This window comes from Hevea brasiliensis, chromosome 4 (assembly GCF_030052815.1).
Source record: "Hevea brasiliensis isolate MT/VB/25A 57/8 chromosome 4, ASM3005281v1, whole genome shotgun sequence".
Classification (NCBI taxonomy): Eukaryota; Viridiplantae; Streptophyta; class Magnoliopsida; order Malpighiales; family Euphorbiaceae; genus Hevea; species Hevea brasiliensis.
In genome coordinates this window covers 106953049-106967726 of record NC_079496.1, presented here as the reverse complement: position 1 = coordinate 106967726, position 14678 = coordinate 106953049, and the positions used below count along the sequence as shown (strand labels likewise).

Here is a 14678-nt window from a genome sequence, read left to right as displayed (position 1 = left end):
AACTAGGTCAATTGGCTAGGTCAAGTTAGTATGCAAATTCTAAAAATTACCTAAGTGACCACTTAACCCCAGAGCAGTCTTTTATTCATATCTCCCACTAGGAAACTCCAATTGGGATGAGCCATACGGCTCTGGAAACTTAAGAAACAGGGCTCTGACTTTGGTTTAGAAAATTTCCTTTAATTATGAATGTAAGAACCCTAAAAGTTGAGTCAAAGCTACTGACATGAACTGGATTCTTGTTGGCACAGGGTACATGAGTCCAGGCCAGTTAATCGGCTATAAATAATTTCAAAAAACTTGAAAAATTGTGATTCAAAATTTTAAGTGACCACAAGACATAGGGTAACAATTTATATGGAGAACACTAGGCCTAAATGTGGCTGCAACCTGTCCAATTAAATTGGTTAAGTGTAATCCCAAAACCTACCTAGTTAAGGAACCCGAATTTGGAAATGAATCAATTATGATTATTTGACCATAAGTTGAGTTCTAAAAGCTCAAATGACATGATTCAAAAGGAAAAATAAAGGCAAGACATGGAGGAATAACTTCCATGAAGGAAGTATGGCCAAACAATGGCCACATCTTGAACAATATGCTAGGTCAAGTAAAGATACCAAATCTGGATCTTGAGAAAAGTTCATAAAATAACTTGGCATATGATATGAAATGAACTAAAATAATTTGCTAAACATAAACATAACATGAATATGCATGTGGAACTTATGTTTTTCATTACAAGTGATATGAAAATGCTATAAAATACTATTTTGCCCAAAGTATACCTAAACTTATTTATATAGCATGGATCGATTGGTATACCAATTAGGGACTACAGATTGTAGTACTGCCTACAGAAATAATCATTGATAGATAATATATGTCTGATATGGTTGTTCTACAGGCTTTATTCTTGCCTATTAGCCATTGTGCCTATTATGATTTCTGGCTTTATGCCTACCCATTGGCCTAGTGCTTGACATGATAGATGTATACATGTTAGACATACAGATGTTTAACTAGTATACTTCTGTGTATCCAGTCTTTATAGTTTATTATAGGTTACTTGGACACAGATAAGAGTAATAAGCCTTAAATTTATATAAGTACATAAAGAGATTACAGGTATGAATAATAAGACTAAATATGGAATAAGTGAACAGAAAAGATCCTGATTAACTTAATTGCTTCTAAAGTCCTATAAACATGTAAAAGATTTTAAACTCATGAAATTCTATATTTCTTATAAGGTTATACTTGGAATAATTATTTCAATTATTTAGTTATTTTTATTTCAAATTATTGCACTATTAAGCAGAAATGTTTAGCACCTTGATTTTTCATCGCGTAGGTACAGGAGACCACCACCACCACCAGCAATAGCAGTAGAGCACCGATAGAGGATTGATTAGATTTGCTACAGTATCGGTGTCACCTCATCAGTTATTTTGGTAGGGCTCATGTATATATTAGATGTTGCATTTTGATCATTGTACATAAGTAAACGTTGTAAATCATTTTGAGATATGTAATTAAATTTTTAGATTGTATATAAATGGTAAATTATTGTATCTGAATTTTATATGAATGAAATGAAATTTATTTTCTTAAAAATTTTATGAATAATGAGATGATATGACATGGTATATGGAAAGAATGAGATGAGTAGTATATCATGTAATGTAAAATTGTTTTTAACAGGTAAACAGTGACACCCACCATGCACTAATAAAAGTAGAGGAGACTTTGTCTGGGTCTCTACAAAAGTAAATGGTGATAAAAAAAATATTTACACATGGAATAATATAAATAAATGGAATTTAAATTAATATGGTATAACACAGGATAAGATAGGGTGCTCCGGCACCGAATGTGACACGCTTTGCTCAGCTACACTGTAGATAGGTAAGGGGTATCACATACTCATTTCCTCGATTTACCTTCATCATTAAAAGACTCATTTGACATCTAAGGAACTTAATCAATTTCACTTTCATTTCTATCCTTATAACCATTTGACATCGTAATACTCTTTTAACATACACATCTTGTTTTCATCTTCACCATCAACACAAAATAACTAGCCCCTTCAAGACCTTTTTCTTCTACTGCCACGCAAAATCATCAAGCCATAGACCCATAGCCTTGTTTGGAGTATGCCCCTTAAGAAAAACTAGCCTAGCCTCTTGCTTCCTTTGAAGTTATGAAGAACTAAAAGTATCAGTGGCAGAATGGCTCCATTCCATTAGCTTGCACAATTATCATTTAACTGGTCAAGCTACCATCCTTTTCGTCTCCGGATCATTCATTGCTGTGTGGTTTTCATAAAAATATGTCTACTTTATTTAACTTTGTTTTTATATAATAATATCCAGTTCTTTTCAATTGAGTTAGTACTATACCAAAATAGCATTTTGCTTAATTTCTATGGGATTTTCGAATACTGTAACCCATTTGATCATTAATGTTTGTGGTTATTTTATGCAAACTGCTATAATGCCTTCATTATGATTGATTTTAATAACGATAGTACCTCCATTGTTTCACTCCTTTATTTAGAATATTAAGTAGTTTCTCTTTATTTAACTTTTTTTTTTTAACTTTGTTTCGCTTCATTGTGATTGAGACTAATGCTTAGGATGGTGATGGGTTGGTTTATGAGTATTAGTTTTATGGTTGAATCATTTATGTGTATGAAGGTTTATTTCTTATGGTTGGTATTTCATATATGGTAATGCCTGCATTCATCATTGTTTTAAGAAAATGTACTAAAAGAAAGCTTTAATCTCGTTGCTTTTATCAATTGTCTTTTATGTGGATTCCTTTTACAATTTTGTTATTCTATGAACTGAGCCATGTCCTTCTATCTTGTTGAAAATTTATGAAGAAATGTTCTAAAGCATATTTTGTATCACTATTGGGTCTAGGAAGGGGTTGGTATCAAATTTCTTCTTTTGTGGACACTTCTATACATATTGTACATATTGTGTACATGAGACTTTTGTAATATCATGCATTTTTTTTTTAATTATCTCAGGTAGGCTTGTTTCATGAAAATGGCGACTTTGATGTTATGTGATGATTACTTTACTTGCATTTGTGTATTAAAATGTTATATTTAATTTTAACTTATTATGCAGCAAATTAGGTCTATTTGTAAAGCATTTGTATGTGCCAACGCTAGCCTACATTCAATATTTTAATGTGTACTTGACTAACATCATTATACAAGATAAGTGATTAATGGATTATGCTTGTCTATTCTATATTTACTCAAAGAAGGAGTGGTTTGATGTGATTGAAGAGAAGAAAGGAGAGATTTAAAGATAGCCAATGGGAATAAGATAAAAGTCAAAAGTGTTGGAAGGGTGAAGATAAAGCTATATAGTGAGTGCATTTCTTTGATGAAGTGAAGTATGTTCCTAAATTCGAAAAAAATTTAATTTCCTTAGGTAAGTTGAGTTCTTTGGGTTATGAGTATTTAATTTATGGTGGAGTCATGAAAGTTAGCCGAGATACTCTCGTGATCATGAAGAGTTAAAAGTTTGGCACAAAAAATCTCTGCAAGTTAGAAGGAAGTACATTGATTGAAAGAATGCAAGTTAAGCCTAGGGCTATGTAACTTTCAGGTTAAATTGAAAAATCAAACTGAACCAATTCAGTTCAATCGATTCAATTTTTTTGATTTAATCGTTGCGATTCAGTTTGAGATTTTACATATTTTCGATTTTCAATTTTTTTTTAATGAAAAATTGAACTGACTGAAACCCTTATGCTACGTTGTTTAACGTGCCTGTATTTAACGTATACACAATATCCCTGTCTCTTCTTTCCTTAGATGAAAGCTATCTTCACTCTTTTGTTCTTATTCTCCTCAACATCTCCTTCCTCCTCTTTACCTCATCTTCCTCATACTCTTCCTTTTTTTTCTTGGAATTTTTTTTACTCACATACAAAGTGAGATCCATAGATTTTTTGCACAGATTTGCCCAATACTTTGCTCCTCATCAATAAATTCATCACCTATCAAGTTCTCAATGTCACCACCCTAGTTCTCTACTCTCGACTACTAGGGCTATGCACAGTTCTTGGGGGATCCTGAATCGAACCGAAACTGAAAAAGAACTGTTACTATAAGAACCGAATCATACTAAGCCGAACTTAATTTACAGTTTTGGTTTGGTTCTAGTTCTTCATGAAAAACTGTCTCGGAACCAAACCAGAACCGTATTAGAACTGAATTGAACCTGAATCGAACCAAAGAACCAATTATATATATATATATATATTAATTATTTTTTAGATGTATTATACAGTTTTAACAAAATTATATATTTTTATATGCAAAAAAATAAATATATAACCTGTAACGACCCAGCCCAGCCCAGTCAGTATTGTCCGCTTTGGCCCGTGGGCCTCACGGATTTGTCCCTTGGGAGGTTTCGCTCCCAAAAGCGCGCTGAAAGGTTTGAAACTGTCCTTTACATATTGGGCCCATTCGGTACCTGTAGGCGTTCATGACGCCGTCCCCACATCCGCTCGATACCACATTTGTCACGACCCAACCTATGGGCGGACACTAGGACACAGGCCAGCCTAAAGCCCCCGAGGCCCGTAGTAAGCCTAACTGTTCATTAACCCAACTCTAAGGCCCATTTGGGCCCAGTATCAAGAAAACAAACGGACAGAGTCCGGCCATAAAATGGACTTTCCAACGGGGAGTTTTCGACTCACCCGACCTGTAAACACAATAAATACTCAATTGGGGAGCTCAGCTCACCCTCCACATACTCATATCCTCATAATAATAAATGGGAGCTCAGCTCCCTCATCCAATCCATCAAACATGCATATCATTATACGTTTACAGGTCCAACATGATAATAATATTACAGACCATAATCAATAAATACTTCTAACACATGCGGAAATTCTAGGAGTAAATAAAATTACACAAATATTGATAAACAACCTGCGAAGTAGAAAAGCAGGTTAATCCAGAATAAAATATCCTCCTGTGGCCTGTAAAAATTTTTGAACAGGAGTGAGCGTTCGACTCAGAGAGTAAAATATCAATCTTAACTATAATCTCTATAACTATCTGAAACTAATGCAACCTGTAGAGTGAAATGCAACATCAACACCATATTCACATCTTAGCATCAAAAAGGTAATTTGGAGCACTCACACACCCTGTAACATCATTCATAGTATATGGGAGCTGATCCCCTATACAGCTCTCTTAAATCCAATCTGGTGCCAGCGAAGAACTCAGCTCGGACTTCCACTTAAATACCAAATCGGGGTCCCAGCGAAGAACTCAAGCCGTGTCTACCCCGAAGGACCGGGTCCCAGCGAAGAACTCAAGCCGTGTCTACCCGTCCTATCCATAGTCCACACCACATCACACGCACGCCAATCCGTGAGTGATAAGGGTTCGAATCCTAGCTCTGCAGGGCGAAGGGATTTAATTCCACAAAGCGGACAGTACCTTGTGAAGTCGCAGGTCCGGCCTCTAGAAGGGTACGCTGGCAAGAAGGCCACCCATAGAGGGGCTTGAGCTGGGGCCCCCAAAGCCGGGGTGTGACATAACCTAATTTATGAAGTGACTTAAAATTATATTAACTATCTTAGTTTTAATTTTATTTTAATTATAAAAACTCTATCATAACTCTCATGACTTTTTTTTTCATCTCATGACTATTTTACAAATAGAACAATATGTTAAATTATAATATTTTTATTGATTAAGAAATAAAAATAGTATAATCTTTGTTTAATTAAAAATAATTTAGAATTCAACTTTTTAAATAATTAAGATAAATTAAACCATATTAATCTAAATAATAATTTAAAAACTTTTCATATTAAATTTTTTACATTATAATATAAATACCCATATTTACATTATAATATAAAAAGCTTTAGGTTTATAATAAAAAGTTTATATATTATAATTTAGAAAGATTTCTATTGTAAAAATAACATTTTATACTTATTTTACCTTATTAGTAAAACTACGTCGAATTGAGAACTCACAATCCACAAATAATGTCACGACCCAACCTATGGGCCGGACCGGCACTAGGACCTGGGCCAGCTTAAAGCCCCCGAGGCCCGTAGTAAGCCTAACTATTCCTCAAATCCATAACCAGACCCACAATTTATGCCCAATATGCAAATAAAATAATTTAAATTAAACTGTTATAATTATATTTCGGGCCAACTTAGCCCAGAAATTATCAGAAACAAAAATTTGGGGAGCCCAGCTCAACCCTGTTACCTCATTCATAACCATTTAAAACTCATAAAATTTTTTCTTTTCATTTATTAATACGCAAACTTGAATTCATACAGTCCCTGACAGACTTAATGCTACTACTAGCACATGCGGAGTCCTAAATTACAAATTTAGAGAATAATAATACAATTAAATAATCGACGTTAAACCTGCGAGAAAGAAAACAGGTCGCTCTGTAAAATAACTCCTCCTGTGGCCTGGAAAAATATTGAACAGGAGTGAGCGTTCGACTCAGAGAGTAAAATATCAATTTTAACCATAATCTCTATAACTATCTAAAACTAATGCACCCTGTAGAGTGAAATGCAACATCAACAACATTTTCACATCATAACATCAAAAAGGTAATTTGGAGCACTCACGCACCCTGTAACATCAATCATAATATATGGGAGCTGATCCCCTATACAGCTCTCTTAAATCCAACCTGGTGCCAGCGAAGAACTCAGCTCGGACTTCCACTTAATAACCAAATCGGGGTCCCAGCGAAGAACTCAAGCCGTGTCTACCCCGAAGGACCGGGTCCCAGCGAAGATCTCAAGCCGTGTCTACCCGTCCTATCCATAGTCCACACCACATCACACGACGCATAACGCACGCTGCTGCTCCAAATTACCACAACAACATCCATGGCATGCTAACAGTTATGAATGCAACATATATCGTGCCTAGAGTTTAACTACATAAATATATGCATATAAGTGATGCATGGGCAGGCTGAACATATAATAATACCGAAATTACAATTAAAATTAATATTTTACTCACAGTACACCGATGACTATTGTGGCTGCTGGATGCAGAAAAATAGCTGACCTCGATCACCTAATAATTAAATTATAAATTTATTAGTACTAAGTTAAGATAAAACTCTAAAGAGGCAATAGACAGCCTAATTCATGCCGAAAATCCGGCAGAGTTTCCCCTATACCTGGGACCTACCCAACCTGCAAAAAGGCTCAAATAGCACTTCTAAATTCTCAATTTCCATAACCACATTTCATCAATATCACATGGCCCCTCCTGGGCCCTCCAAATCAGACAATACTCAAAATCTCAAAAATTACGTTTTAGTCCCTATAATTGACATTTTTCAAAAATCCACTTAAACAAGCTCTAAAAATTCTAAAATTTTGCCCCGCGGTCCTTAATAATATTATAAGGCTATTGCAAAATGAATTGTAATTTTCTAGTCACCCATGAATATTTTATTCAAGAATTTTACTCAATTCCATAAGTTTCCAACAGCTAACATATTCTTAATTCAACCCAATTTAATATTCACATATTTAAACCTCCATCCTCAAGCTTCAACCAATTATATAAAATTTAAACATCTTAATTTCAAACAATCTTATATGCCTATATGCTAAAAATCTAACTAAAATCCATCCATATTTCTCAAAAATATTCTACGATCACCCAAAAATTCAACTAACACCATAGAATATCTCCAAATAATTTTACTTTCATCATATATTTTTCTTAGAATTTTTCTCCAATTTTTCCTGTTTAAGAAACACTGTATTTATGCTCCACAGACAGAGAAATAATAAAAATTGTCTTACCCGAAGTTTATCTGTGTCTCAAAAATTCCAAAAATTTATGAGGAAGCCTCTGGAAGTTGAACCATCTCCATAGCTCACCGGAGCCACCGCCGGCACCACCGCGCACGGTGGCTGGCCGCCGGTCACCAGCGACATTTGCCGGATCTGATCATACCACCATGTTCCTCTCCTCTTCCTCAGTCCATATGTGGTCTCGGATCGTCGATCCAACGGTCGGATCGTCGTAGATCTGACGAAAAAGCTTGAAAAACCCGAAACTTCTCTCCTCCATATCTCACTCATCCGACCTCCATTTGCTTCAAAATTGGTGTCAAAAGAAAGCTCTCGGAACAAGCTTTCCAACGCCACCGGAATCGCCTCGATCGGACGTCGGACGAAGCTGGAATCGCGCCGGAAAGCCACGCCATCACTTGCACGCGTTTTCTCTCTCCTCTCTTGCCGCCGTTTCTGGTGGTCCTGGTGGTCGCCGGAGGGTCGCCGGCCGGTGGGGAGCTGCTTGGGACGTCGCCGGCCGGTCACCGGAAAAAGAAAGAAGAAGAAGGGAGGGAAGGAGAGGGAGAGAAGAGAAATGGGGGGTTTCCTCCCGTTTTTCATTTGAAAATTTTTTTCTTTTTTAAATAAAAAGGCTGCTGTGACAGTGGGAAACCCACTGTCACACGCCAATCCCATTCTTCAAAATATTTTTTTTTTTTTAATTTTCTGGGTTGTTACAAATAAACCTAAACCTATCTATCTTATTCTCTTATCTCATAGCCTCTTTCTTCAGCAGCCGCCTTCCATTTGCGTTTTGAAGATCCCACAAAGACTTCCATCTGTCTATCTTCTAAGTCTCAACCTTAACCTCCTATCTTAGATCTTACATTGCCCAACCCACAAGTGATAACCACTTTGTCATCACGAAATCGCTAGCTGAGTGTCTCCATTTATCTCACTTCTACTACAGAATCTTGTTTGCTGCTGGTTTTACAACCCCGCAAGTGCACGGATCGCTAACAATTAATAGAGTGATGAGTAAAGTATCGTTCCCATGAGGAATTTAATTAGTAAATATCAATCTACACATTAATTTTGACTGTTTAAGCTATCGAACAATGAGTGAATGAAAGTTGTCTATTTTAAACACTAAAGTGATAAACTTAAAATGAAGTAATCTATTTTGAAATAATTTTGGAATTAAGATTTCACACTTGAATCTTACTATGGGTGTTATCTTGTTTATTTACTGGATTGAGAATTGTTTGCCTTGATGGAAATTAATCCTAAGGTATCCTAAGTTCTTTCTCAAGGCACCTAGGGTGTATTCTAATTAACTTAAACCTGACTTTCGTAGCGATCAAATTAATCAAAATCCTTTAAGGTCTTTGACCAAATTTGAAACTCCACAAAGGTATCAGTCTATGTCTAGGTCAGAATTCCTATATTCAAAATCTTAATTTTCTAATATTAATCTTTACCTTTTAGTTCTTCAATTAATATCTATAATCATTACTAAGTAGGTACCAACACATAGCATGCATTAAGATCACAAGAAATTAAATCAGGGAACAAATCTCAAATCTAATAAATAAAACTTAATGTTCATCCATAATAATGATTACAAGCATTACTCTCCCAATCCTAGAATATGAAAACTACTCACTCATGGTGAGTTCAACAAACATCATAATAAACAAAAATAAAGACAGTCAAAAGAAATTGTCTAGAAGAAATAAAGCGATAAACATCCGTTTAAGGAAATAGAATGAAAGAACCAAAGAGGGTTTGCAGCTTTGATCTTGTGAAACTTTGGCTGGAAGACTCCTCTTGATACTGATATTCTTCTCCTTAAGACGGCTGGTGAGACTTCAGAGGCAAATCCTCTTTGAAACTCCTAAAAAGTGCTATCAAAAGATAAAAAAAGGTTCTCTTTTTGATGTTTTCTGCTTCTATTTACAATGGCTGCTCTACGGTTAGGTCATTTTGAGTCCAAAAAGCTTTAGGAGTCTGATTTGAATCAGAAAACAAAAGATGAAATTCGAGTTATAAACTAGCTGCCGCATAGTACACGGCCCGTGTGTTACTACACGGCCCTAGGCCATGTAACTTACTGGAGCGGAATTGTGGAGTCATGCATTGGCATAGAGACTTACATGGGTTCGCGTTGGCTACACAGGCCTGGTTACAAGGGCCGTATACTTTTATTCTCAGAAAGTTCTTTAAGCTTGTGCCCGACAGAGACTTACACGGGTCTATGCCAATTACACGGGTCCAATTACATGACCCGTGTACTTTTATTTCCCCATTGGCTCTCTAGCTTTCTTCTGGCAGAAGGTTACACACGGGCCTATGGCTTTGCTTACACGACTTGTGTACTTTGTATCAGCAATAATTCTGAGTCTTTTGATCCCTCCAAGCTTCCCTTTTCACTCCTATGCTCTGTGACTTCACTAAAACACCTGAAATAATGCCAAAAACATGAAATTAAGATCTTGACAATAGAAATTATAAAAACTAATGAAATTAACTACTATGCATGAGATTACTTACCTAAATCCCATGAGATAGTATACAAATGTGCTTAAAAACATCTACACAATTCAAGTGTATCAAATCTACGGTCCTCAACCTGCTAGCGCTCTGTGCTACTCGCCAGCCTAGTATCACAGGTGAGTTAAGGAAATCTATGCCATCAAGTAGGGGGGCTTTTTTGCAGGCAGAATTAATTAAAGGATTTAAGAGAATTGGAAACTATTTGTATGTAATTTTTATGTTAAAAGTATGTTGGATAATTGGCAATGCACACCATATATTTATGAGATAACATTGTCCTTCATGATCTGTTGTTATGGGTTAATGGAATTCCTAGCTTAGGAAAAAAAAAATACATGCCTTCTATTTTGGTTTGTGGTGGCCACTGTACACATTATGGTTGTCAATTTATGAGTATCCTATAGTAAATATTGTTTATAATCATTATCAATACATGTCATATTACATGATCTATTACATGATCTATTCATGTTTTGATTCAAAGCTAAGTTTTGGTTTAATATATATATTGTTCGTTCTTAAGGACAGTTGATGCACCCTAAGTTTTCAAAGCAAAGGCTTTTCCTTTTCTTTTAAGTTTAAGTGCTTCTTCTTCTTTTAATTGAAGTAGGGGGATCATTAAGAAAGAAAGAGATAAGCATACTTCCTTAAAACACTTTCAATAACTGGAAGATATATATATATATATATATATATATATATATATATATATATATATATATATATATATATATATATATATAAAATTGTTTTTCACCTCAATTTTTTTTAATAATAATTATTAATATAACTGATTTTGAAATAATAAAGTCAAGTTGTCCTTAAGAAAATGATTTTGAAATAAAAGAAACAACCATACAGGAGAATGTTTTACTTATGACATCTCTTTGGACTTGATATTATCAAACTAAGATTTTAAAAGCATTATAAATATAATATAATATCAATTATTATACATAATCATTACTATAAATGAAGAAGGAATGACGTGGACTTCTTTAAATTATTTAGAATTTAATTTTCAAATGTCCTGTTCATATTAATATATTTAGTAGTATGTTTATTGAACACTGAATTTAAAAATAATTGGTTTTCCACTTTTCAGATTTTCCTTTAACAAATGAAGGGAAACAATTCGAAAAAATTGGAAAGGGCTGCAAGTTCATCCTTGGATGGAGACACTGGAAGTGTGGATCTACCTCAAGCACCCATGCTTGCTTCTGTTAGTACTATGCCCTAAAGCATATCATTTAATATGTATCTTGTATATGTTTTTATTAATAAAAGACATTTCCACTTCTCCATTTACATAATATATTTATGTGTAATAGAAAAGGTCCATTGATATTTTGTTAGAAATTCTATTATTAAGTTGTTAAGAATATGAGTGACAGTATTTCTAGTACAAAGTATCATAAATAGGTTCACAATCGAGGATACTTCACAATAAGGACATGACTTATCTAGAAATATTGTATTCATGTTTGTTCCCAAGTTATTTATATGAGATATAAATAAGATGGAATGGTGAGTCTCATGCCATATAACAAACATGATAGGCACTTATATATGATAAGTAGGTCGAACCAGTGACACTTATGACAAGCATATGGAGTTTACTCTTGTCAATGCATTGTCATAAATCATATGAGTGCATATAATCTTTAGACCTGAGATAGCACAGTTATCTTATATATAGGTGGTTTGAGTTTGATATTGCTTTCATACCTGTACTGTGTATGGGTATATGGGCATGTGTTGGCTCCTACTAGTTATATATGGAGGTAGATGTTGATCAAGATGGAATCTGTTCCTCTAAGTAAATAGAGATAAAATCCTATGTTCATTTAATTGTTCTTGATGTTTCAAGTTCCTGGCCATGACAGACAGATTTATTCAGAAAGAGTTTCTAATGAGAAAATCTTTTTAATCAAGAACTGGAATTAAAAGAGAATATTATATTCATAGCAAATGGAGTTTGACATAAACCATGACTCCAGCTTGAGTTGGGATTTTATAACAGAGAGATTCTAGTGCATGGTAACATATGATTATAGGTTCATTTAAGGTAAACCTTATTACTGAGTGGGTGGCCATGGCATGCTATGCTAGGTGTTAACCATGGTCTATGAGGTGCATAAAATGGTTTAGAGAAATCATTTATGGTAAGAAAGAGTTCTGATGATATTAAGAGTTGATATCATATCTCATTGCCAATTAGTGATGAGTCTAGTAAGTCACACACATACACAAGTAATCACCAAATTAAATATGATTTAATTAATTAATTAAAGAGTTTAATTGATTAATTAAATAGGTTTTGTTTGCAATTAGATTGTAAAGTCCCTAGCATGGCTTGAAACCAAATCTAGATTATTGGATGTATAGTATAAGTTAAATTTATATTTAAAGTGTTCAAATATGAATTTAATTAATGAGAAATTAATTAATAAAGATTAATTAATTGATTTATATTTGATATAAATTGATTAGAAGAAGAGAAATAATTATTTTGGGTTGAGAACTCAAAATTAAGACACATGAGCATTTTGGTCATTTCACAGGGTGACATGTGGCACCATGTGATGGTGACACATGGCACTACACATAAGCTTGCCAAATGTCTTTTAATCATGTAAGATGATTAAAATTAAGATTAAATATAGGTTTGACACTTGGCACAATATGATTGGGTCAATTAAACCTAAAACCAATCAGAGGGTAACATGTGGCAAGGGTTTTATGTGTTGACCTAGCTATATAAGTGTTGTTATGAAAAGAAAAATAACATAAGCTGCTGCCTCCTCATTGTGCCACCACCCTTGCAGCTCCCATTCTCTCTTCTTCTTCATCTCTCATCAATTCCAAGAGATTAGCAAACAATCTCTTGAATTAAAAATACTAGAAATTATTTCTAGTATCCTGTTTACATCTTTAATCTCTTAAAAGGCAAAACTTGATTTTCTAATTAATAGAAAAAGCTTTAGAAGATGTTCAAGGTCTGTCATAGGTGAACTTGGTGTGGACAAGCTAGAGGGACAGCATCTGGTGTCCTGAAGTCGCATCTCAAAGGCACAAATACGTTGCAGTGCATCAAGAGGTTAGTGTATTTATTCTTGATCTAATCTAGGGTTATAAAATTAATCTGATTATTTTAAAATCTTAAATGACAAATACAGATCCAAAAATATATTAAAAGAGTTTTAATATGTTGTTTATCATTGAAATCAAATAGATAAAAATAAATCTTGCATGATGCATGTAACCCTAGGTGAAAATTTTTGAATTCAATGGTATAAACTTGTGTTTTTTATGCTTTCGTTCCTTCAATTGGTATCAGAGCCACTATATTTGCCATTTAGATTGTTGATTATATGATTTAATTGTGAGATGATTTATCCATTGCTGGTTGCAATGGATGTGTGGCGGCATGCTTGAAGAACACCATCATTGGTGCGCCATCTTTGGCCTTCATGGGTGGCGCAAGGTTTGGCTTTTTAATTTGCAATTCTTGTATGATCTAAAAGCTCATCCTATGTCTAATTAAATTGTTAATTAGAGTTTTGATCACACAATTAAATTTTAATTCAAATCAGAATTTTAAAAATTGTTTGAATGTGATTCAAATCAGAATTTTAAAAGTTGTTTGAATGTGATTCAAATCTGAATTTTTAAAGTTGTTTGAATCATATTCAAATCTGAATTTTTAAAGTTATTTGAATAATATTCAAATCTGAATTTTTAAAAATTGTTTGAATGTGATTCAAATATGATTTTTTTAAAATTGTTTGAATGTGATTCAAATCTGAATTTTTAAGGTTGTTTGAATGTGATTCAAATCTAAATTTTTAAATTTGTTTGAATGTGATTCAAATCTGAATTTTTAAATTTGTTTGAATCATATTCAAATCTGGGTTTTTAAGTTGAATATGAGATATTCAATTTAATTTAAGTTTGTATATTTTATTTAATTGTTAAATAGTGATATGCATAATAGATGATCATGGACTATAAAAGACCAATATAATTGGATTTATTTCTTTTATGTTTCTTTGGGCTTGTAAATTAATTTATTTATTTCAATTTATTTTGGGCATGTATTATTAAGGTTGTAATAATTTTGGGTTGTAATTTCATTTATTTAGTTCTTGTAAATTCACCTTGGTATGCCAAGGATTACTATGTAATTGGATTGCAAGAAGATCAAGGAAGTTAAGAGCATTGGTGGGACCAGTGGGAGGAATTCAAAATTAAGTATTGATTATGTACTCCTTCAG

General features: G+C 33.8%; 1 long non-coding RNA gene across 1 annotated transcript; it reads right to left on the bottom strand.

Annotated features, from left to right (window-relative positions):
- Positions 1 to 6308: 6308 nt before the first annotated feature.
- LOC131179297 (uncharacterized) lies at positions 6309 to 8266 on the bottom strand. Its single transcript, XR_009148290.1, has 3 exons — positions 7873 to 8266; positions 7073 to 7129; positions 6309 to 6501 (listed from the first exon to the last, which is right to left on the bottom strand). It is a non-coding gene; the product is annotated as an uncharacterized LOC131179297 (long non-coding RNA).
- Positions 8267 to 14678: the final 6412 nt, after the last annotated feature.